Source organism: Amblyomma americanum, chromosome 2 (assembly GCF_052857255.1).
Source record: "Amblyomma americanum isolate KBUSLIRL-KWMA chromosome 2, ASM5285725v1, whole genome shotgun sequence".
Classification (NCBI taxonomy): Eukaryota; Metazoa; Arthropoda; class Arachnida; order Ixodida; family Ixodidae; genus Amblyomma; species Amblyomma americanum.
Window position 1 is genome coordinate 174,441,357 of NC_135498.1, and position 21,151 is coordinate 174,462,507.

At 49.3% G+C, this 21,151-nt stretch overlaps 1 long non-coding RNA gene across 2 annotated transcripts; it reads right to left on the reverse strand.

The window, feature by feature from the left end:
- Positions 1–9: 9 nt before the first annotated feature.
- Positions 10–3,802, reverse strand: LOC144119286 (uncharacterized). 2 transcript variants are annotated; one of them, XR_013312319.1, is made up of 3 exons: positions 3,637–3,802; positions 1,790–1,855; positions 10–648 (listed from the first exon to the last, which is right to left on the reverse strand). It is a non-coding gene; the product is annotated as an uncharacterized LOC144119286 (long non-coding RNA). The 2 variants fall into 2 exon arrangements; XR_013312318.1 differs by having other exon boundaries at positions 1,790–1,883.
- Between the last annotated feature and the right edge of the window lie 17,349 nt (positions 3,803–21,151).

Genomic DNA, 21,151 nt, shown 5'->3' on the forward strand with positions numbered 1-21,151 from the left:
CTTTACAAATGTGGCCGTAATCACGCTGGTGTGAATTTGAAAGTTGTCCGGCGTCATCGAAATAGTCCGACTCAGGTGCTTCCGACGTGCTTAGAGTGTTGCATTAGTGTTGCTTAATGATTAGGGTTGCCGTTTCTGTTGGGCAGAAATGAGAGCCGGCAAAAGTTCAATATTACCATGTGACCGCATGCTCCCTGTGCCCGAAAGCACCGCTATTCCAGCGCTCCCATGGATAACTGGGTAAAGTGCTCCCAGAACTGCGCGTTCCACGCTGTCCTCGACAGAGCTTCATGTTACCGCCGGTTCCAAGATAAGCGCCAGCGGCTGCTGACGGCGCACAAAAAGGAACATGAAGCGTCCGAAGCCTGTTGACATGGCCAGTCTGCTTAAATAGGGTATTGCAGACCTTCTGGAGGCCCGCTGTCATAGACGCCGTCGACAGCTTCGTGATTTGGCCGTTCTGCTTCGTCAAGGCACTTGTAACCTTCCAGACTGACGCTGTAGCAGACATTGACCTGTTTGTGCGGGCTGCGGGCAGAGCCGTCGCTCCGCGAGCCTTTGATGGTGCCGCCTCTGCAGGAAGCGGGGAAGTCTCACGTGAATATTACGCAGGTTGAGCCTCGGCAGCGGTGTGCTAAGCAGGAGAACCTGCGTGTGTCAGCAAAACAAACAAGAGAGTTTGAGATGACACACACAAGATGACACAGCACGAAAAAGAACAAGCAGACACTTTAACCAGGAAAGCTTTCAAGACGGCCCTAAATCTACCAAGAAATACGTCAAACGAGAAGCTCCTCAAGTTGGGAGTCCACAATAAGTTTGACGAGCTAAAGGAAGCTCAAATAGGGGCCGAAATGTACAGGCTCCAGCAGTCAACCACCTGCCGAGCGCTCCTCCGAAGGCTGGGCTACTTAAGTGAAGAAGTGGAAGATAGGGTTGCGGGCATACCTGATAACATTCGCCAAACTCTCAGGGTGTGCCCAATCCCTCGCAACATGGACCCTAATCTGCACGCAGGGAGAAGGGCTGCGAGAGCACAGTATGTAGAAAAGCACTTAGCTGAAAAAACAAATGTAGTATACACAGATGGGACTTTGCATCGATGGAACAGAAACACGAAGGAACACAGAGTAGTATCGGTGGTGGTGAACCATCAAGGGGACCTAGTCACCAGTACATCAGAGAGCGGCTGCAGAGTACCTGAGGGGGAAGAAGCTGCTGTTGCGCTAGCAGCAGCTGAAGGATACCGCAGAAATAAATCGCTCACAATAATCACTGACTCCAAAGAAGCATGCAGGCACTACACTAATGGTAGGATCTGCAAGGGAGCGCTACGCATCATCCTACAGGCGGGATCCCCGAACAAAGAAATTCAGCACAAAATGTTCTGGGTGCCGGGGCACACCGGGGTGACTGGGAATCAGAGGGCCGACGATCTAGCTCGCGAGCTTACCAACCGAGCCGATGCATCAAGTGACCCTGAGCCCACCACAACGGTGGAACCATCGTACGCGGAAATCCTAAATTACTACAGAGGACAGAGGATAGCGTATCCTCCACCACACCGGCTATTAACGCAATATGAGGCAGTCAGTTGGCGTAGACTGCAAGCAGGAAGCTTTCATAACTTAAACATACTTCACAAAATGTTTCCGAACCAGCACGCGGACACAGGCAAGTGGTGTGGAGCCACCCCCACTTTATACCATATTACATGGGAGTGTAAAAACAATTATTCATTCCATAAACTAAAAGAGCCCACTGCGGAACAGTGGGAGAGCCTACTCACCAGCAGCGTGCGGTCCAAAAAGGACTGGTTCAGCATGCGTATGAGGTAGCAAGACTCAGTGGGGCCCTGGAATAAGGGCACCACCCCTGGAAAACTGAATTTCAACATGGAGACACCCGGGTCCCGCTGAATCGACCAATTTTTTGCGCCAATAAAGTTTTTTTTCTCTCACTCTTCAGTTAAGAAAGGCTGTATTTTACAATTTAGCATGAGAAAATGATCGCACGAATCGTTTAAGATAAAGAATACAGGATAGTGCGCGAATTAACAAGGAAACATGGTAATAAGCGAAAGACAAAGTGTGTACATAGATGTTGAGATGAATGCTAAATGTGAGAAAATGATACACTGAGTATAGAGCCCTGATCGATGAACGCCATGAAAATATTTCACCGTTATTTACAGCTGTAGAGGGTGTTATGCAGTAGTGATATAGGCTATGTAAATGCGAACATATACAGGCATATGCAGGGATAACGCGTTATATACATGCAGCGAAGTACAGTTGAGAACAGTGCGCTCACTTTAACGCATTCATTGACAAAAAGATATCCATGAACAGTCACATAGATTCTGTGAATAGTCTGTACAGGAGAGCTACCTAAACAACCCAGGCCTGCCTAAAAGGAGACAAACGCGGTAGTCTGATACGGACACGAGAGGGCACGACAATTGGCTTAGGAACTCCTGCTCACATAGGAAAGAAAAAACTCCTCTGCGAGGAACCTTAACTCTTCTCTATGAGAGCCGCCGCGGTGCCTCAGTGGTTATGGCGCTCGGCTGCTGATCCGAAAGACGCGGGTTCGATAGCGGCCGGATTGGTTGAATTTTGACGGAGACGAAATTCTAGAGACCCTTGTACTGCGCGATGTCGGTGCCCGTTAAGTACCCCAGGTGGTCGAAATTATCTGGAGCCCTCTATTGCGGCGTCCCTGAGTCGCTTCGGGACGTTAAGCCTCCATAAAACATAAAACATCCCTACGAGGGCAGCCCGTTGCTGGAAAAAGAGCGTGCCGACGACAAATTGCGGCGACAGTCTTGCATGGATTGCGCCGAAAGTTTATTTCACCCCCAACTATTACGAGTCGCGCAGAGCGCCCCCGAGCGACATGACAGAAATTCCGAACCTTTTGCACTCCAAGGCTGTACAGTATCCCCAGATAAGAAGAATAGAGCACTATATCGAGAGTGCGAAAAAAAAGCGAGAAAGGGGCTGCTTAATATCACCAGAGAAAAGAATCGAGCAGTGCCTGTTGTATACGGGAAAAGCGAAAGGGGGCTGTATTTTACAATTTGAAACAATTCAGGATTGCCTGCAGTAACGGGAAAAGCGAAGAGAATTATATAATATACCCAATAAAAAGAAATGAGGAGTGCTAGCAGTTTACGGGATAAGCGAAAGGGGGTGTATACTATGCCCAGAAAAAAATGAATTCAGCAGTCCCAGCAGTCTACGAGAAAAGCGAGGGGGGGGGGGGGGGGTTCTATCTTCTTTGCAGCAACAGCTCTGTAGCGAGAACTAGGCGCGCGTCCTGTATCCTGGAGGGTTGAAAGTGCGTTAGGCCAGCTTGGCGAAACGGGACCTTTGCGCGCCTTCGCGCTCCGCCTAAATGGTCAGGGGCGCACTAGCAGTCGGCGGCGCAGCTGATGCAGGCGATGCGCTAGTTCAACTCCACAAAGTAGACAACCGCAATGCTTTCTACAGCGCATGCGGGAGAATAAGGGAAAGAAAACGTCCGGCAGCAAGGATCACGGAGCCGCCGAAGCGCGGTGAGAGCAGCGCGGTGAGAGCGCTCTTCGAACCTCAATGGCAAATCCGAACGCTACCTATCAGATTACCCACCAACCTTTCTCGGGAGTCGGCGCTCCTTTCTTACTCCGCGATGAATATGTCGGAGCTGAGGCGAGAAAGAACCAGCTCCAACACCGTAGAGGTTCTGTTTATTTGTGATGCTCGCGCTGTTGTTGTTAGCCTATCAAAAGATGGCACATACCCACACTGGGGGATCGGCTCCCGCTCCGGCGGCCTAGCCCAACTTCCTCTTTCTTGTCCGGCGCCGCGTGCCATGGCCTGCGAGCCGAGCGCGGCGCCGACGAGCAGATGAGTGGCAATGCAGGCTGGTTTGAGTCGGTCAGCAGCCACGACGTCTTCACGGCCGTTGACGTCTAACGTGAAGGTCTTCTGCGCAAGGTGTAGGACGCGGAACGGTCCATCGTAGGCCGGCGTGAGGGGTGGACGGATGTGGTCACGGCGGATGAAGGCATGGGTGCAGGAGGCCAGGCCCTGGCTGACGAACTATGACTGAGGGTGACGGGCGGCAGGGATGACAGGGGTAATGTGTCGAATTGTGTTGTGCAGGACTCGGATGTAGGTAGAAGCGTCATGGTTTAACGGAGCGGAGGAAGGTGAGAAGAATTCCCCAGGGAAACGCAGGGGAACACCGTAGACTAGCTCAGCAGAAGAGCTGCCGAGGTCAGCCTTCAGTGCCGACCGAATGCCCAAGTGGACGAGGAGAAGTTGGTCGGACCAGCTTTCCGTTGGCTGATAGGTGGTAAGCGCAGCCTTCAGCTGCCGATGCAGACGTTCCACCATGTCATCGGCCGAAGGATGGTAGGCGGTCGCATGGATGTGGCGGACGCCCAGAATATTGGCAAGTGCCGTAAACAGGGCCGATTGAAACCGACGGCCACGGTCGGCGGTGACGACAGACAGGAAACCGAAGCGAGAGACCCAGCCGGCCATGAAGGCCGAATCAACGTCTCGGCCGTAGTGTCAGCAATGGGCAACGCCTCGGGCCAGCGGGTGAAACGAACCACGCATGTGAGTAGATTAGATGCCCCACGTGATAACGGGAGCGGTCCAGCAGTGTCTATGTGAACGTGGCAAAACCGTGCGTCGGGCATCCGAAAAGGAGAGGCTGGCGTCACTGTATGCCGGTGAACTTTGACGCGCTGGCAGTGAAGGAAGGTTCGTTCCCAGTGGCGGACGTCGGCATTGATGCTTGGCCAAAGGAAACGAGATGTGACCAGCTTCTGCGTAGGACGAATACCAGGGTGGCTCAGGCGGCGCAGTTTTTCAAAAATGGTGCGACTGAAAGCCAAAAGTGCGTAGGTGCCCGAGACGCCAATAGGTGTCTCGCACATATTGAACTGGGCGGAAAACGGCAGTCGATATTCGACGAAGGACAAGGACGTAGATGAGGAACGAAGACGATACAGCTCTGGATCGTTGCGCTGTGCAGCCGCTAGCTCATCCATGTCCATTGGTGGTTCGGACGCCATGGCACTAACATGGGAAAGCGCATCAGACACAGCATTCGCCGGGCCATGGACGTGACGAAGGTCCAATGTAAACTCGGAGATAAAACACAGTTGGCGGATCTCGCGTGCAGTGTAGGTGTTGTGGTTCTTTTGGAAGGCAAACGCCACAGGCTTATGGTCCGTGATGACGGGAAAGTCTCGGGCCTCCAGGAAGTGGCGAACGTGATTGATGGCGAGGTACACAGCGAGCAGTTCTCGACCGAAGGTACTGTATTTAGTCTCAGGTGGCTTCACCTTTTGGGAAACAAAACCTAGGGGCTGCCAACTAGAGACGTGCTGCTCGAGACCTGCGCCGACGGCAATCCTCGAGGCGTCGGTGGCGAGGCGCAGTGGAGCGTGAGAAACTGGATGTATGAGCAAAGTGGCGTCTGCGAGCGCCTTCTTGGCAGCAGAAAATGCAGCGGCAGCGTCCCCACTCCACTCAAGTGGCGCAGCAAAATCATTATTCAAAAGACATCCACGCAGGTAACAGGAATCATTCAATCCACTAGAGAAGAGCAGTTGCGGTATAGCAGGCCTCTGCAGTGAAAACTGCAAAAAAAATACTGATGATCCATTTTCTGCGACAATGAGAGAGAGCGCGCGCCATTGGAACCTCAATATGTGTACACTTATACGGCCAACGCCATGTAAACTGGAAGCACGTACAAATGCTTAGCCGGCGATGGAGGCGAAAAGCAAAAGGCGCCCGTGTGCTATGCGAAGTCAGTGCAGGTTAAAGATCCCCAGGTGGTCGAAGTTATTTCGGAGCCCTCCACCACGGCACCTTTTTCTCTCTTCTTTCGCTTCCACCTTCCTGCCTTCCCTTAGGGCGCGGTTTCGGTGTCTATGTATGTGAGACAATTACTCGGTCATTCTCTCTCAAATTAATCGAATCCAAGGTCTCCAATTAATCATGACCTCTGCCAGCTGCTCACACCGTATGCCTGCATACTTCTTAATCTCATCCGCCCACCTAAATTTTTGCCGTTTCCTGCTACGCTTGCTTAATTCTCTTGGAATCAACTTCGCTACTCTTAAGGACCAGCGGGTATCTTGTTTTTGCATCACATACCCTGCCCAAGCTCATTCCTTCCTCCTGATTTCGGCTAGGATGTCATTAACCCGCGCTTGTTCCCTCACCCACTCCGCTTGCTTCCGCTCTCTTAACGTTACACCTATCATTTTTCTTTCCATACCTCGCTGGGTTTCCTTAACTTAAGCTGAACCCTTTTCGTTAGCCTTCACGTTCTGGCCCCCGAACTGAGTACCGGTAAGATACAAGTGTTGTATACTATTCTGTTGAGGGATGCTGGTTAACCACCAATCATGTTCTGAAAGAACATGACTAATGCGCTCCACCTCGTTCTTATTCCTCTAGTTGTTTCTCTCTTGTGATCAGGATCAGTGGCCACTACCTGCCCTATGTAGATGTATTCCTTTACCACTTCCAGCACCTTGCTACCAATTTTCAGCTGCTGTTCCCTTGCTAGACTGTCGAGCAATACTTTGGTTTTATGCATGTTAAATTTTAGACCCACTGTTCTGCTGTGCCTGTCTACCTCATTCGCCATGTTTTGCCGTTCAGCTCCTGAGTGATTTAGCAAGGCAATGTCGTCAGCGAATCGAAGATTACTAAGGTATTTTCTATTAACTCGTCTGCAACTGTTCCCAACAGGCGGCGGATAGCATTTGCGGTATCATGTCTCTCTGCCTGACTCCCTTTCTTATTGGAATCTTATTACTGAGTTTATGAAGGACTGTGGTAGCTGTGCATCTGGTATGGTTATCTTCCAGTATATCCACATAAGGCTCTTGTACACCCTGATCCCGCAATGCCTGCATGACTGCTGAGGTTTCCACTGAGTGAAATGCTTTCTCGTAATCACTAGGCTGTATGTAGGGGTTGGTTATATTCTGCGCATTTTTGTATCACCTCAGTGGTAGTGTGAATATGATCTAGTGTGGAATATTCTTTACGAAAGCCTGCCTGATCATTTGGTTGATTGTAGTCTAACCTAGCCCTGACTCTATTAGCGACTACCTCAGTAAATCCGCAGACATGGGCATTAATTAACCCATTACACTATTGCGTCATACCCTTAAGGGGGTGCTTGAGTGTCCCTCTAACATTTTCTTTTCTTCTGAGGCTCCCTTATGATGACAATATAGCGGTCAGTTTTGTATACACTTCTTTCATGCAGCGACGCCACGAAGATGCCGTGGCACCGATGTCATCAGTGACTCTGGCACGGTATTTGAAAGAAGTTCCGGCCGCCGGTGTCTACCTTAGCTGCCGCAGCTACCGACAGGACAGCGTGGATGCATCGAGGCGGCGCAGTGCAGAAGCATGGATTGACCAGCCGCGTCGCTGAGGGATACGAGGAAGAGCATAAAAAAAAATCAAATAAGTCTCGACAGGCGTCTCCGATTATTACGCAACATTTTGCGGTTTAAATCTCAGTGTGGGTCTCGATCTACGCTGCCAGCCAGTGTACGCGGCGAAGGTTTCGCAGCGGGGGGGATGCGACGATCACTTGCCTATATACGCAAGGAAATGCCAACACAAATTGAGCTGCGCGCGTAGTTATCACCCGGAGCTATTTTGGTGTGCACGGGGCGCCAGCCGGCTGACTTGCAACCAAGAAAATTTTTTTTTTGATAGCGCATCATATTTTAATGATTGTGGATGTTACACGGACTTATTACGGAACATTCATTGCTGTGAATATTTACTTTTCAACTTGCGCGAAAAGCGTTTTAAGCACGTTTAGCTCTTTCCATTGCATGATGGGTCTTAAGAGGGTTAATAAGGTTGCGCGTGATCGCGTAGCCTGTTTCCAAAAAACTGCCGTGGACGGAAATTGCACAATTTGCAGTGTTCTTTGGTATTCGGTTTTCTTATCACAGGACAATAGCAGGCAAAGGATATCATAAACCACGCGGTAGCAACTGCAAACACGCCAAGAAGCATCCAGCACACGTAGTTGGCCGGCTCGTGGTATTTTGCGGACCTCAGCCGCTCTGTCTTTCAAGAACCAAAGTTTATCACCTGCAGGTTTGCTACAAGGGTAACCTGACAGACACTGTCGGGTGAAACACTGCAGCGAGATAGAGGAGATTAGACTATTAATGAAGGTCTAGCCGGCAACGCACAGCAAGGCAGGTGTGCCAGCAGAGGGTGAGCGCACGTCTGCTCGGCTGAGACAATGCCTGTGCTTATCATTACTGTCCTGAAGTAAGATCATGCTGGCTAGTACCGTGCGTCAAAGACTCCTGATTTTATTCATTTTCTTTGGTGGAATTTATCACACCAACGCATTCTCCTTACCCCCAACCAGATATACAATGCTCAGTGCAGAGATATTTCCCGAAAAGCGCCGTACGTGGTAAACGCGAGCCCCGGGACTTCGAGCGAAATTATTAAGTTCAGTGTATGAACCACTCTTGTGAATCTAAGAAACTGAAAACGCACCTACAAGCCTTGAAAACCTTCTTTCAGGACATCGTCGTGAAGCCCGTTCCTTGGCCCCTTGCCCACCGCGAGCCCGATAGCCACTGCAGCGCCACCTGGTTTGTTTGCAAACATGCAGGAGGTCTATAAGAAAGCGTTTTTTTAGTGTCTTCTATTGCACGAAGTTTATGAGTGTTCTTGGAGCAAAGTTCAGAATATGAATACTGCCCCACAGTGTGGCCGTCAACAAAAATGATTCCTGGGCCGATGTCCATAACCCATTAGCGCAAATGAAATCCTGCGGCCACCCGGTACATATCAAGCAGAAAAAGAAACCGCCACATCAAAAGTTCAAAAACTGTTAAAGAGTTTTCCGGAGGCAGCTATGCATGCCATGGTAGAATATTTACGGTAGAAACCTATTTTTCGAAGCGAGGAAGTCTTATGTAAATGCCCCAACCGCTTAGCTTTTAGATATTGTTGTCACCGCTTGAGTTGCGTCCGGACGATCCAGTTCCTAAGAATTTCATTCGTGCAGGCGCCGTCGATCAGCCCAGAGCTACCAATATGCAACGGGGATAACGCGGTGCAATGGCAGCGGTACTGTTGTGTCGCAGCATCTCGGTCCGTCATGGTCAGTCGCTTCTCATGACTGTATGCGATTTCACTGCACAGAAGCTTTTATTTTGAAAACAATGCTACTAATTTCAGGAATGCGCTTGTATGGGCAATGATTTTTATCGCACAACTACTATTCCCAAAAGTATTTTCCATCGCTTTGCAAGCATTCCCGATAATATTATGTCACTGAAAAGCTTGTCGGGCAAGTGTTTACAGGAAACCATTTTCTTTCAGATAACCATTCCAGCACTCGGAAAGAGCTGTGTCTCTTCTATGATCTCACGAACCCCATGAAGTGTCCATGAATATTCAGATCTCATTGCGGGGCTGTTTATTGGCCGGAACAAACAGTCAACTTTTTCTTGCATGAAAGGCGCCCTTGCAGAGGCCATTTCTGATTGGTGTTTTCAACTTGTCCCGTACTTTAATGCTGTCACAAGAAAAGACGTATGCCCGCTACCACAAATCGACGATGCCATGGACTGCCTTTTTTAAGCCTCCTACTTTTCTTCTATGGACCTCCGGTCTGGGTCGGGGTCTGAACGCAAGGTGATCAATGAACAAGTGAAGATGTTTACCAAAGCTGTTATCCAAGAGTCGTCGATTCCCTGGGCTGCTCATGTAATTCTTGTTCGGAAGAAGGATAAATCATGGCGTTTCTGCGTAGACTGCCGTCGTCTAAATGCCATCACAAGAAAAGACTTATACCTGCTCCCTCAAATCGACAATGCCATCGGCTGCCTTTTTTCAGCCTCCTACTTCTCTTCTACGGACCTCCAGTCGGGGTATTGGAAAATCCCTATACATCCCGCGGACAAAAAGAAAACAGCGTTTATTACGCCTGACGGGATTTATGAATTTAATGTACTGCCATTCGGCCTTTATACGGCGCCCGCCACCTTCGAGAGATTTATGGACACTATAGCCCGTGGTTTGAAATGGGAAATATGCATGTGCTACCTAGACTATGTTGTTATTTTCGGAAAGACGTTCAGTGAGCACAACGACCGTTTAGCTCTCGTCCTGGACTGCATGCGCAAAGCTTGCCTTGTGCCTAACTCTAAAAAGTGCCACTTAGATGCACGTCAAGCGTTAGTGCTTGGACTCCTCGTTGACAAGGACGGCGTCAGACCTGATACAGCCAAGACTGCAGCTGTCGAGTCGTTCAAGCCACCACAGTCTGTCAAAGGGCTGCGAAGTTTCTTGGGCTTATGCTCATACTTTCGCCGCTTTATTCATCGCCTTGCGGACATCGCATACCTTCTGACAGGCCTGCTTCAGAAAGATGTGGCTTTCGAGTGGATGCCTGAGTGCGATCCGCAAATTCCTTCTTACGTCCCACCCTCTCCTTCGCCACTTCAATCCCTCCGACCCCACAGAGATTCATACCGGCCAGTTGTGTTGGCATCTGCGCATGGCTTGTTCAGCGCTGCGACAACAAAGAGCACGTTGTTGCGTACGCGAGTCGCTCGCTCATGAAGCCGGAGCGCAATTATACGGTCACCGAGAAGGAATGCCTCGCCGTCGTCTTCGCCACGCAGCTTTTCCGTTCATATCTGTACGGACGCCCGTTCAATATCGTAACCGACCATCGTGCCCTCTTCTGACTCGTTAACCTTCTTGATCCGTGTGGGGGCCTTGCACGGTGGGCTGTCCGGCTACAAGAGTTTGACTACACAGTCGCCTCCAAAAGCGGCAACCGGCACGCTGACGCGGACTGTCTTTCGCGATTGCCCCTTCCTGAGACGAAGTCTAACATCGATGATTTCGACCACTGCGTGGCGTCAGTATCACCATGTTTTCCTGACCTCACCAAATTCAAAGCGGAACAGCAGAGAGATTCAACCCTGCGGTCTCTCCTTGCGGAGGCTGAAGACACCTCCGGTGCTAACCACTTCTGCTTGAGAGATGGTCTGCTCTGGAAGAACAATTATTCTTCTAGGGGCCAGCACTTCCTGCTGGTTGTTCTTGCAGGCCATTCACAACGGCCCTACATCTAGACACCTGAAGTCGGCACGCACGATCCACCGTATCCAGACACGCTTCCATTGGCCAAAAATGCGGGCCACGACTGAGCAGCACGTCGTCAGCTACACTCAGTGTAAACGATGTAAGCGCCCTACTAACGTTGCATCTGGTCCGCTTCACTCTGTGACACCACTTGCCGCACCGTTCGAGCAAGTGGGCATAGACCTCCTTTGCCCATTTCTCAAATCTTATTATGGGAACTGCTGGATAGTGTTTTTTTCTTGATTACCTTACTCGATGTTGTGAAACGGCCGCACTACCCTCGTCTACAGCGTATCATGTGTCCTCGTTTATGCTGCGCTTCAAGTTCTCTGCCGTAGACACCCAAAAGTTATCATCAGTGACTATGGTCGGCAGTTCACCGCTGACGTCGTGGAGCAGCTTCTCAGTTTTTTGCGCATCGCATTTTCGCCATTCCTCGCCTTACCATCCCCAGACGAATGGGCTAACAGAGCGCACGAACCGAAAAATCACCAACATGCTGCCAATGTACGTTGATTACAAACACAAGAACTGGAAGAGCGTCCTGCATTTCAACACCTACGCCTTCAATACCGCGCGCCTTGAGTCTAATGGCTACAGCCCCTTCTTTTTACTACCTGCTCGCCTTCCACGCTGCACCCTGGACACCATACTACCATTTTCTGCCGAGTCTTATGAGGATCCCTCCATCGCCGAGACACTTTGTCTAGCCGAAGAGGCCCGGCGCCTTGCCCGCCTTCGTATTCTCGCCTCCCAAGATCGGTCCAAAGCGGGCTACGATGCCCACCGCCGTCACGTCCCTTACAGCCCTGGTGATTTGGTCTTGTTGTGGCGGCCTGTCCAAAATCGGGGACTGTCCCAGAAGCTGCTGTGCCACTACGATGGACCCTATGTTATTATTGAGAAAAACAGTGAGCTCAACTACCGCATAGCGTGTCTCAAAGCAAGCGGCCATCTTTCTGCATGAACTGAGGTGACTCATGTTGGCCGGCTGAAGCCCTACCATTCGCGCTGTGCTTTTTGACTCGCTCTGCGGGCTTCGGCTGCTTAGGGGGAAGTGTGACGCCCATGAAGAGGCGATTCCTAGTCTATTTGGTCTTCATCTTGGTCGGCATCGCTGAGTTCGCAGAATAGGAGGAGTACGAGGTGGTTGGTGGCGTCTCGTGCTCGGCAAGCAGACCGAGCTGGTTTCAGTCGCCCGTCGTGGTCTGAATAAACCCCTGGACGTAACAATATCATTTAGGAAACAAAATGTGCTCACAAGGGCGTTAGCTCATGTTTTATGCTATTCTGTCACGAATTATGACGCCGTCGTGAAAAACGTTCAAATTTTTATGTTCTGTAACAGACGTGTCAAGATAAATGGCGAAAAATTTCAGCCTGCCCTGATGAATAGGTATGCCATCTCTGTTGGGTCCTGATTTCTCCAATTCAGGAGTCTACAGCGTTTGCCGGATGTTAATTACGCTTTCTTTTACTGCTGTTTTTCAGAAGAATTCAATATTTTTAGAATTATCTTATTTAATGGCTTTTGAAGTTGTTTGGCGGAAGATAAGCGAAAGGATACACTACGTTCCAGCGCTTATGTGAAACGCGGAGGCGCACATCTTAAAATCCTTTAAAATGGTTCTACACAGCTTAGCGTAAATGGATCAAAATATAACCTCAAGTGGTTCGGTTTGCCGGACATTATGTTGCCACGGGTTATTGCAGCAACATGAGGAGGCAACTGGAAGACGGCCCAGATGCTTGGCAGGAACTGGTGGGAGCGGGAGCCTGGCGAAACGGTGGTGACTCTGGTAAACCGCTGTCCTTCCCGCTGCCCCTGCACTAATCGGAGGCGACAAACACTAGTTGCGTGAACATTTGTCTACTCCTTGACTTAAGGAGTTATACTGGCATCTTACATAGGCAACGTAGATCTTTTTTTGACTATACAAGCATGTGAAGTTATGTTCGCTTTGCGTCCATGTAACGGTCTCTGCAGATCTAAAGAAGACTGCGCACGCTCTTAATGCCGAAGCATATTAGAACGCCTGACATATAGGTTTAAAGGTTTTCGTATGCAGGAAAACCAATTTTTTTGGCATTTATGATTCCTGAAAACTACGCCAGACGAATGTAGTTCCTCATAGCGTGAGTCGCTTCGGGACGTTAATCCTCATAAGCCATCTGTGCATGCTTAAATTTGTTCTAAGCTGCGTTCAAAAAAGTATTTCTTTGTTTCCGGTAAGCGTTTCACGCAGTGTACTGCTTTGTCCCCAACATCACTGCGCGAGACGTAACAGAGTAAATGTAAGGCGGGGGTTTATTTAAAAGAGCTGGGAGGAAGGGAGCAGCGGCGAGAACAATCCGAGGGCAACCAGGTCGGGCACGGACACACGTGGCGATAGCAATACGGCTGACGCGCAGGGCCATCTTCGTTGTCACGAGTCATCTGCTTTTTCTGGGTCATCATCTTCTTCACAATCACCCCCGGGGCGAAGAGGAGCCATCCTGGCGAATTACGGCGACTGCAAAATGGAGGGGTTGTAGTAAGGCTTGAGACGCAGGATGTGAACTGTCTCGCAGCCGCGGCGGCGGAGATCGGGAGATGGCTTGAGGGGTTCGACAACGTAATTAACTGGAGATGTGCGCTCCTGGACACGGTAGGGGCCGTGATACTTGGCGAGAAATTTCGAGGAGAGTCCAGGAGTACTTGATTGTATCCAGAGCCACACAAGCGCACCAGGAGAGAAGTGCGATGTGGTGTGAGCGTTGTCGTGGCGGAATTTCTGGCGATACTGGGCGTCAGTTGTGAGTGACCGGGCGATTTGGCGACAATCTTCTGCGTGTTGCGCGGCTTCGGAAACAGGGGTATATTCGGAGGCGTCAGGTCGGTAAGGCAGAATGGTGTCTATTGTAGCAGATGGATGACGGCCATAAAGAAGAAAGAAGGGAGAGAAGCCAGTAGTAGACTGCTGGGTGGTGTTGTAGGCAAAAGTCACATAAGGAAAGACAAGATCCCAATTCGAGTGGTTGGATGCGAAATACATAGAGAGCATGTCCCCGAGGGTGTGCTTAAATAGCTCGGTGAGGCCGTTGGTCTGCGGATGATAGGCGGAGGTGGTACGATGGATTATGTTGAACTGACGGAGCAGGGCGGTGACGACATCGGACAAAAAGGCGCGTCCGCGGTCGCTAAGCAGTTCACGAGGTGCACCGTGACGAAGGACGAAACGTTGCAAAAAGAAGAAGGCAACGACTGTCGCTGTGGCAGACGGAAGGGCGGCGGTTTCGGCATATCTCGTAAGATGATCAACCGCAACGATAGCCCAACGGTTGCCGGCCGCAGTGTACGGAAGAGGGCCGTTGAAATCAATGCCGATACGGTCGAAAGGGCGTGGTGGGCAAGGGAGTGTATGCAACTCTCCAGCAGAACGATGAGGAGATGGCTTGCGACGTGGACAGGCGAGACAGGCGCGTACGTATTTAAGAACGAAGGTGTACATGCCGCGCCAGTAATAGCGCAGCCGGATGCGGGTGTATGTCTTGAAAACTCCCGCGTGACCGGATTGTGGGTCAGCGTGGAAATATGCGCATATGTTCGTGCGCAGGTAGCGAGGAATAACGAATAATCACTTGCGGCCGTCGGTGCTGTAGTTCCGGCGATGGAGGAGGTTATCGCGAATCACGAAGTGGGAAGCATGGCGGCGGAGAGCACGGGATGGAGAAGCAGCCGTTGGGTTGGAGAGAAACTCGAGAAGAGAAGCGATCCAGGGGTCAGCACGTTGCGCTGAGGGCATGTCGCTGATGTGAAGGGACGACGAGGAGACGTCAGAGGTGGAAAGGCTGGTGATCTCGGCTGGAAGTGGGCAGCGGGACAGGGCATCAGCGTCTTGATGCTTGCGGCCGGAACGATAAACCACGCGGATGTCATATTTTTGCAGACGAAGAGCCCACCTGGCAAGGCAGCCGGATGGGTCTTTCAAGGAAGAGAGCCAACAAAGCGCATGATGGTCCGTCACAACGTCAAAAGAGCGTCCATAGAGGTACAGGCGGAATTTGGCAAGGGCCCATACGATGGCCAAACACTCTTTTTCACTGACGGAGTAATTAGTTTCAGCCTTCGTAAGTGTGCGGCTTGCGTAGGCAACTATGTATGCATCAAAACCACAGATGCGCTGGGCGAGTACGGTGCCGAGGCCGACACCACTGGCGTCCGTGTGGACCTCGGTAGGAGCGGTCGAGTCGAAATGGCGCAGTATGGGCGGCGGTGTGAGGAGGCGGCGCAAGGTGTCACAAGCATCGTCGCACGCCGGACCTCCGAAAGTAAAAGCACAGACCTAAGAAGCTGCGCAAGTCTTTGATTGAAGTAGGTTTGGGAAAGTCTGCGAAAGCGCGAAGTTTAGCTGGGTCGGGACGAACGCTTTGCTTAGAGACAACGTGTCCTAAAATTTTCAGCTGACGCGCAGCAAAACGGCATTTATTCAAGTTGAACTGCAAGCCAGCGTCAGAGAGGCAGGTAAAAACGTGCTTCAGGCGGGATAGATGGGTTTCAAAGTCGGGGGAAAAGACGACAATGTCGTCGAGATAGCATAGACACATTTTCCACTTGAGTCCACGCAATATGGTGTCCATCATCCGTTCGAAGGTTGCAGGGGCATTACAAAGGCCGAATGGCATCACAGTAAATTAATACAATCCGTCGTGGGTCACAAAAGCAGTTTTGGGACGATCGGCCGCTTCCATGGGGACCTGCCAGTACCCAGAACGTAAATCGACGAAGGAAAAGAGCTCTGCCCCTTGAAAACAGTCCAGAGCGTCATCTATGCGGGGGAGCGGATAGACATCCTTGCGCGTTATCTTATTAAGGCGGCGGTAATCGACACAGAAGAGTATGGTGCCATCATTCTTTTTCACAAGGACAACAGGCGATGCCAAAGGGCTACTTGAGGGCTGAATGACGTCGTTTTGAAGCATTTGGGCGACTTGCTCTGTAATTGTCTGGCGCTCGGTTGGAGACACACGATAGGGGCACTGCCGCAGCGGCGAGTGGGCACTAGTGTCGATGCGATGGGTGACGGTGGAAGTTCGGCCCAAGGAAGTTTGGTGAGCGTCGAAGGAAGAGCGAAATTGATGAAGGAGGGCGAGAAGCTGTGTTCTTTGCGGCGGGGGAAGATCGGCGTCGATGGAGCGCAAGAACAATTCGGTAGAAGAGCGATCTGGCGTATAGGCAGGAGGGCTGAGCGCGTCCATGTCGAGGAGCGGTGCATGGTCGGTCTCCTCGCGGATAAGCAGAGATGCGATGGGCTGCACACTGCCGAGGTATTCACCAAGGCGCAGAGCGGTAAGGCAGGAAAACGGGTTAGAAACCAAAAGTATCGAAAGGCCAGCGGACACAGTCAGTGCGGCGTATGGCAGAGGGAGACACTTGCGGTGCAGAAAGGTATGGCCTGGAGTAAAGAGGATAGTGTCGTCACCGATAGAGTCGCAAGACAAGTGTACAAAAACGAAAGAGCACGGGGAATGTCGATGTCTTCGGCGGCGAGGGCTTTAACACAGGCAATAGGAGGAGTAGCGCCAAGAAAAGGATTGGGCAGAAAAGAGAACCCGACTTCCGCTCGAGCACAGTCGATGATAGCTTCATGGGCGAAAAGGAAATCCCAGCCCAGAATAACAGGATGGGAACAGGAAGGCAGCACGACGAATTCTATTGTGTAGAGGGAGTCCTTAATCACAACTCGAGCGGTACACGCTGCGGACGGCTTGATGTGCTCAGCGCTGGCCGCACGCAGCGACAGTCCAGCAATCGGCGTCTTTACCTTCTGAAACCGAACTACAAAACTTTTCGTCCATAACAGAAATCGCAGCACCGGTGTCCACAAGGGCCGAGACAATAATGCCCTCAACAGAAATTTCGACCAGATTAGCAGGGGATATGTGAGGCCTTGGAAAGCTCGACGGGGACGCAGTTCTCGCCTCAGGAACTGCGGCACCTAGTTTTCCTCCTGAGGGAGATTGGGGCGACGTCGCATAGGAGGAACGGAGCGGCGCCTCGGTGAAGGTGAACGGCGTCTAGAAAGGGCTGAATGGTCAGGGGAAAGAGGACGACTAGACGGCGGCTCAGCAGATCCGGAGTACTGACTCGTGGAAGGCCAGTACGCGGTAGCTGGAGGAGGTGGCGCGTAGAATGGGAGACGGTGGCGGCAAAGCCGGGCCACATGACCAGGCAAGCCGCAATTGTAGCAGATAGGCCGGTTGTCGATGGTGCGCCAGGGATTGCTGACTCGCGGAGCCGGCCGAAGAGAAGGAGCCACCGCTCGCGCAGGTGTTGGAGGCAAAGCATAGGTAGGTGGTCGAGGTCTGGCGACGACGTCCGCGTATGTCAGCGGAGCGGCCATAGGGGGCGGCGTCTGGGCGACAACGTCGGCATATGCCAGTGGAGCGGCGACAGGTGGTGGCGGATGGACGGGTGGAAGAGCCTAGGGAACCTGCTCTTGGATGGCGTGTCGAAGGGCCGGAGCCAAATCTGGAGCTTGCCCCGTAGGGTTCGGCAGAAGAGAAAGCTGACGCGCCACTTCTTCCTGAACAAAGTCTTGATTTGTTGCAGCAGCGATGTGGTGTCAGGTGCTGGTGTCAGTCCAGCAAGCGACTCAACCTGTCGAGGGTGCTTTCGAGTCAGGAGCCTCTGCTTCCGCAGCTCCTCGAAGCTTTGGCAGAGAGTGACGACTTCAGCAACGGTGCGCAAGTCGCGCGCTACCAGCATCTTAAGGCGTTGTCGTCAACACCCTTCAAAATGTGTTTAATCTTGTCAGCTTCTGACATGTTGAGGTTGACACGCTTGCATAGGTCAATGACGTATTTTATGTAACTGGTAAAGCTTTCGCCGACCTGCTGAGACCGCCCTTACGAAAATGGACTTTGCATGTCTAGTGTCAAGTTGATGTATTCCTTATGACACATTAGAAAGTCACCATAGAGGCAGTTATCCATGTGCTTTTGCAAGAGAAACACAGAAGAAAGTCAAATGATATGGTGCATCAAATCTTCTCATGTCAGTAGACATCAGACAATCCAATGACGCTTTTCATCAATTAATCATTAGCAGCAAAATGAATACAGAAAGGCTGATAACACTTCATGTCATGTTTACCCAGGCCTTGCTTCATTATCCATTGTTGTGCCCTTCTTGTGCACTTACACCTTTCAGATATATCTGAATATACACAATTCGAAACAGAGGCAACCGTTACAATGTTTGTTACTACTTTGCATACTTTGCTGGTGAGCTAGAGCAAAATAATTCCTTATAATTTCCTGTCATTTCCGCTCAAAAACTGTTGCATATTTTAGCTTAAATTCAACAGGACCATTATATTTTATGGTCTTCAAAGTAAAAACAGTACAGAACTTTTGGAACAATTATTCTGGTTGAAATGCATGCATGCATGAGGTAATGCGATTTTTAGTTTTGTTGCAGATCATTTGTATGATGAGTATATAGCTAGCAGTAATGAACACAACGAAATAGTTGAGAATTGCCTATTTCAACCATTGTTTGCACAACTTGGCATAAGTCTGTTTTTTTTTCAAGGGTCAAGACACAGGGTTGCTTATTCTTGTGCAGAAGAATTGATTAAAATGTGATTAAACAGGAGAACAGGGATAATCAGCACTAAAAATGGGTAGACATCTTCACCAGGAAGCAGATGGGAATGGAGGTTAGTGACGTGACAAAGGAATCTTTACCTTTTTTTTATACACGTAACTTTATTTTCCTGGCATTCCTAAAAAACAATTAAGTTTTTTTTTCTACTTAGTGCATTGCAGAATAATTGAATAGTTAGAATTGTGCAGCCAAATGAATGTCTTTCATGCAGCACCAATTTTGAAGCAACTGAGGAGGGAACACACAGGCAACAGAAATATATTAAAAATCCTTAAACCTATACATAAGCTTTGCATTGTGCACATTAGTATATACTCCCTAATTGAAATGGGCCTTTTATTATCTTCGGCCGAGAGGGAGCCCGAATATGCACCGCAGAAGTAATACAGGTAGAACGCATCAATAAAAATAACCAAATACAATTTCTACCACTAGAAATTCACATGGAATAAGAGGGAGAAACAAAGAAAAAAATAAAATGAAAGCAATATTTGTCAATGTATACTGAAGCCATGGAGGTGAGTGGGCAGAGAATTTTTAAGGTGCCCAGTATATATCAGACACACCTAAAGCAGAGTCTCAGTTGCAGTAAGGATTCATTGAACATGTTGAAATAAAAAAGACACATTGAACGACTAATATTTACATACTTGAATACAGCCTCTTTATAAGGCCATATGTTTGAGCACAAGGTAGTGCCTTAGTCCTGGCCGTACATTTGAAAAATGCAGTACATACATAATTTCTGCCAAGATAAAAACATATATTGCACCTCAATACCCCATCAAAATTTCCCAGTTTACCTATATAAATTAATGGGTATTTAACATACAAACAGCATGAAGAATGCAAAGAACATTAATAATGAAATACAAGAGACAACATAACCACAAACGCAGAACAAAAGCAGTATTGCTTTCCATACTGCTATAAAAATAATTTTTGTGCTATTACTGTATTAGGTACAAAAAATCGCATTGCCAAAACAATGCATGAATAAAAGATGCTCTTGTGAGCATGCTGCCGGTGTCAAACATGTACGTACAAAATTAAATCACGAAAATACCCTTCAAAAGATCAGGCCAGCATACCCTGCACCAGTCCTCAAAAGTGGAGCCCTGTTTGTACGTTGTGGAGCTCTGCATTTAGTGTTTACTCATGGCGAGCTGTTTTCTTCATTTTCCTGCGGGTGCACTCAAACACACAGCTGCATTAAAAGGCTGTCATGAGACACTGTAAAACCCGACTCTGACAAACGTAAGAACATGTCATCACATGCCGAAGTAAAAGCATAAATATGAATTTGTAATTAACACATTGATTATGCATCACACAGTACATTTCAATCAAAGAGAAGCATGGCAGGAGGTAGCAGTGGGTCAGGTGGGTAGATGAGATTCAGACTCATGCAGGGAGAGTGGGGCCACAGCTAGTGCAAAACAGGCAAGGAGGTTGGCTGGCATAAATATTGTCGGCATCGCCCGAGCTGCTGCAGACGCAGCTCAGGCGATGCCGACAATTAATATTTATGTAGCCAACCTCGATCCTTACCAATTACCATTATTTTCACGACTATTTCAAGGCCATGCCGTTTAGGTAGCTTCTAGACATAGCTTATCGTTCAACATGCACAAATATGTATTGTCCTCGCAAATTATTTATAGCTAAAGAGCTAATGTAAATATATTTAGTCATCAAAAATTTCTTTAAACAAAAGTTTGTAAAGCAGTATAGACGCCTATTTCTGCTGGCATTTTTTTCTTCTCTACAATGATGCGGAAGACACTACTACGCATTAATCACCATATGATATTCCCCTACGACCGCTTAATAATTTATAACCGAATTTTTTCTGCCATGTTGTTTCGGTGTCGGTTTTAACAGCCGGACGATTGTTGTAACGTCAAAGAGTACTTTGTGTCACGTGAGGCATGAAAAACATCCATATAATCGCTGCTTCATCGTTATAATTCACTGCAGTGCTGAAGCCAGCCTTCCTCAAGAGCTGGAATGAAAACGAATGTGGAAGCAGCCATTATAATGCAGTTTTTTCATGTTTCACGTGACCTGTAATCACACGTTGACATCACAGTCCTCATTTTGCTGTTGAAACCGAAACCGAAACAGCGCGTGAAACAACTGCGATTATAAATTATTTAGTAATTGTAGGAGAATGCCAGGTGCTAATTTATGTATATTAATGCCTTACGCGTTATTACAAAAAAAAACAAGCACCCAAAAGTTAGGTGTCTCTACTCATTTGACAAGGCGTTGTTATATTTGTGACCGAAAGGTGTCCCACAACACCCGCGGTCAGGTGACTTCT